Source organism: Diadema antillarum, unplaced genomic scaffold (assembly GCF_040938485.1).
Source record: "Diadema antillarum isolate AM-2024a unplaced genomic scaffold, OU_Dant_1.0 seq00000732_RagTag, whole genome shotgun sequence".
Classification (NCBI taxonomy): Eukaryota; Metazoa; Echinodermata; class Echinoidea; order Diadematoida; family Diadematidae; genus Diadema; species Diadema antillarum.
This window is the reverse complement of record NW_027271633.1, coordinates 1,228,106-1,232,721: the sequence shown is the minus strand read 5'-3', so window position 1 is coordinate 1,232,721 and position 4,616 is coordinate 1,228,106. Positions and strand designations below refer to the sequence as shown.

The following is a 4,616-nucleotide window of genomic DNA, read 5'->3' as shown; positions in this document are numbered from 1 at the left end:
TCAGAGCCTATAGCTGGATGTCGTGATGGACGTGAGAAAATTTCTGTCTTCAAATTGAGTGGGGCGGAGATATTATTCACATTTTTGAAGGTAAGCAAACCATAAAAGATCGATCTAATTATAACTTGTTGAGTTTTTCCAGTATTACGGGCTAGTCTAACGTTATACCTCTCCGTAAACGAACATGTAAGTTACCTTACGAATAACCCCGGGCCCGGGGCTTTCCTTATACACAGTTAGCTATGGGGCTGGTCGAAGAACACCTTACGAACAGCTAGTTGTAGAATCCGAGGCCGAAACTCAACTGGTGGGTGTTGGGATGTAATAATACGTTGAGTCTTTAATTGTACACGTTGGGATCTAGGGCTTGAACTATTCGCGGACTATGTAAAGTCTTTAACTTTTTTAGAAACTAATTTTCAAACAAAATAGACCAGTTAATTTGAGTTCTGATTTCAAAAAAAAAAATAAAAATGAGTGATGAGTGAAACGTTGGTCGTTAGTCATTGAATTGACATTGTACAAGCATACTCATCACACAGAGATTAATGTAGTCGAGTGTAAATAAAGATAGAACTTATAAATACTATAACTGTTACTAAGCTGTGCTAAAGCAAGCGCCTAGCGCTAGACACGTACTCTACATTGCTATTGTTGAGTTGACAGCCGAATCACTGACACTGTGTTGCCAGATGAGATGGTGATCTCGATCAGTACGGTAGGCCTAATGAAAAATGGTGAAATTTGGTGATTTATGATTATTGTTCATTATATACACTGTATGTAGTAAAAAGGACTTTTATTTGCCACTACATTCGAGTATCCAAACAGCTGGGAGAATATACTAGTACCACGTACACTCCCACGTCATGTGTGGTGATCATCTACTACTGTACTACTAGGTAAGAAGTACGATGCGTGTACTGTTCGTGTTAAGTGTTGGTCCACTGTGACATCACACTTCTAGCTGAAGATCAGCGTGCTCATCACACGTCATGGAGATCGATCCCCCTTGTAGCAGACGATGACGGGTACTATGTTTCAACATTGTTTTTTATGAAAGTTACAGGTGACCTTATTAGGTATTGAAATTTGGCAGAGATCATCTTTGACATGGGTCTTTCTAACGTTAAATATGCTGATGTAGCTAAAAAAGTAATTAGGCCTACTAGCTTTTGTATTGGTGCTCACTTAGTATTTGTGTGGACAAAACAACTGCATATTGTCTTGTGGAAATGATCGAGTTCTAAATCCATTTCTGAACCTTGTGTTTTCATACTTTCCTCCAGCTTTAGATACATGACAGCTCTTTGGGAGTGGTGGTGATTTAAAGGAACTCGGTGTAGGGGTCATCATTTGGAGCACAAAGACGGATATTGATAGCTGTACAGTCTCTGTCACACGAAGAGGGTGCAGATCACCAGATTGCAAAGTACCAGATGTGGTCAACGACTAGCCATTGAATTCAGGGTTGACGAATGCTGGAAACACCGGGCCAACATCAGCGAAGGAGCCTCTGAGATATGGACTTCCATTGCACTAACCCTGCTGTAAGCTATTCTGTTGTTTTTCACGATGATTAATGAAGGGAGACTAGTTTGAAATTGATTGACATTTATTTTACATTCTAGAGTCTCAGTAATTACATAAGAGGCTACATTAAGAGACTGAATGCTTGGTTGGTTTTATTTTGTTTGAAGAAATGATTTTCAAGATACTTCATGGAGCAGTTTTGGAGCTGTCCTTCCCTCTGAAAATGGATTTCTTGACAGGTTAGTACTTGTATTTAAGAAAAAATGTGTACTGGGTACTTGTCGTATCGACAGAAGTGAAAACCATGTTATGGTCAGTCTTGAGTTGTGTAAGTAGAGCTGTTGCTTATGTCAAATATGTATGTTGAATGATTTTGCACTTCAAGTTTATAATGTAAACTAGAGGGACCTACTATCCTCATGCCATTTGTATGATTCATAAAACCATTAAATTTTACTTATTTGCCCAGGAATTCAACACACACACATCACTTCAAGGGGGAGGAGATACTTCAAAAGCTGAGGGAAGGAGTTCTGACTGTTCCGAGGAGACATCTGCACATCCAGATCATTGTAGCATATTTATTGTTGAAAATGGAAGCAGAAAACTGTACAGCGTAAGTTCAATTATTTAAGATATTGTTATTATAATTATTGAAAATTGGTCTGGAATACCAGTTTCCCATTGTCATGTCTTGTACTACATTTCCATCCAATATATAACAATGTAATTTGCCTGTTCATTTTTTTAAAATTGTCTTCTCAAGTATAGAGAACAACAGACTAAAATTTGCCCCCCCCCCCCAAAAAAAAAAAGAAAGAAAGAAAGAAAGAAAGAAAGAAAGTAGAAGGGACCGGTAAGTATAACATTGTTAATGAAGTGATGGTTATAGATTTAAAAATAAAGACTGATATACTTGTATGAAACATGTAAACAGAGTTAACGTACAAGACTCCACGCTGACTTATTTTCTTGGTAGCCCCATCAGGCCACATGTATATTGATTTGGTAATAGTCCTAATACTTATGATATGATCATCACAATGATGAATAAAAAAGTTGGAGTTGATGTGCCATGAAGTTCAATGGATAATCACATCTTGTATAAATTTTTCTACTAACTGTGCACATTCACACTTAACCTATCTGCATGAAATTTTCATATGTATTAACTGATATCTGGCTCAAGTAGCAATAAATGTACTTGAAACAGTGGTACTGAATAGCAATAGAAATTAATGCAAGAAAAAATATAGAAATAGTTCAGTCCCTTAAAGATTAAGATGAGGGCCAAATTTTGATTTTGTTATATATTTGCGTCGTATAATATGATTAACATTCTTCTTGCTTTCTTTTAAACTCAGATACCCAAGTAGTGAGCAAAAGACGTTGTAGCCAAGGCAGTTGCAATGCAGTACCCCACTTTGTGAGACGCCACACAAGGTGCAAAAGGACATGTAAGTTTATACTCATAAGTTTATGTGATCTACAACTTTTTTTTAGCCCTTTTAGCAGAAAGCTTAAGTGACATACATGGTATCTTATTCATCTAGCTTGCAAAAACTTCAATATTTTCAACTTTTCTCCAGAGCTAGTGGACAGAATTAAGCAGCCAAACTAGGAGTTGATCATCCTTGTTTAGTTAGGGGGCAAGGACCCAAGTTTTTCAGGTCATGGGCATGACCCCCCCCCCCCCCCCCAAAAAAAAAAAAAAAAATGGCCTTTACAGGGAAATTGCATCTATTTCTTAATTAAATCATTGTGCAAATATACAGGCAATGTGGGGACTTTTTATAATCTTTGATGTACCTTCTCATAGATGTCTAAAAAGTTTGTGTGCAGATTGGCCTGATTCCATGACTTAGGTTCAATGAACGATAACTTTAACGTAACGTAATGTAACTTGATAACCTCCAACATGCCAGTTGTGCCGTTCATTTATGATAAACCTGTTCTCGTTTTCTTCCATAAGAGTGCCACTACATGTATTTCTACTGCTACCAGATCTTCATCAGTTATAGTCAACTCTGTGCCAAAGTCAAATTTGTGAGACTCAAGAAAAAACTTTGACTTACAATGCATTCTTATATTTCAGGAGTATACCTGTATGGCAAGGATCATGGATTCATTGAGTATCGTTTGAAGACCTTGAGGAGCTATGACACCACTCATCACCTCAGGCAGAGAGAGAGAGAGAGAGTAGTTGCAGCTCCCACCAAGCCCCTGACCGAGCACCATTCCAACGTAAGATTAGAAGCCAATGAGAAGAGACAGCTACCATCGGTGTATAGGTCTAAATACCCTTGCTCTTTTTCCTCTTTGAGATACAGTATATGCTCCTCTGATGTTGGAACTTACATTCTTGTTGAAGAGTCAGCCTCATCAGGCTCAGCGGTAGTTTAGCATGAAGCTGTTACCAGGATGTACTGCAGCACTTCAACATAAAAAGTAGAACAGGACTCGCCGATGAAAAGAGTTTCTTAATGCTTTAAATTGTTTGATTGTTGTACTAGTAACTGAAAATAGTTTTGACTTATATTGTCAAGAAAAAATCTCCTCTTCATGGCCACATATTAATCAATACATTCATCTGTGAGGTGTTCCAAGCATATCAAAGAATGTTTGGCTTGGCATCCGCATGATACGAACCTGGCTGCGCTCATGATTAAGCACCCCCTTCTCTCCAGGCAATTCTGACTTGCTTGAATAAATCTTTTTATGGTCTCATATTCAAGAGAGAAGTTAACTGTTGACAGACACTTGCATGTAACTTTTTCGATCTTATTAATTTTTTTTTTTTTTTTGGGGGGGGGATGCTACAAATAGCAGCTAAATAGTAGAATCTTCCAATGGTCATCCATGCTCTTGGGATGAAGATCATGTCTCCATGTTGTGATTAAGTTACCACATACATTTGTCTCCCCTTTGATTAACATTGATGCAGCACAATATGCATGTGCTCAAATTTATTGCATCCATCTTCTTTGGAGTAGGGGGAAAAAAATAAACAAAATTGATGGGAATCATTGATCCCTAGGGTTACGGGACCCAGAGTTATTTTGTACATTTTCACCTCTATGTAA

General features: G+C 37.8%; 1 long non-coding RNA gene across 1 annotated transcript; it reads left to right on the top strand.

The window, feature by feature from the left end:
- Nucleotides 1-1,123: 1,123 nt before the first annotated feature.
- On the top strand, nucleotides 1,124-3,991 carry LOC139738268 (uncharacterized). The gene is made up of 4 exons (XR_011711430.1): nucleotides 1,124-1,550; nucleotides 2,003-2,149; nucleotides 2,898-2,990; nucleotides 3,629-3,991. It is a non-coding gene; the product is annotated as an uncharacterized lncRNA (long non-coding RNA).
- Nucleotides 3,992-4,616: the final 625 nt, after the last annotated feature.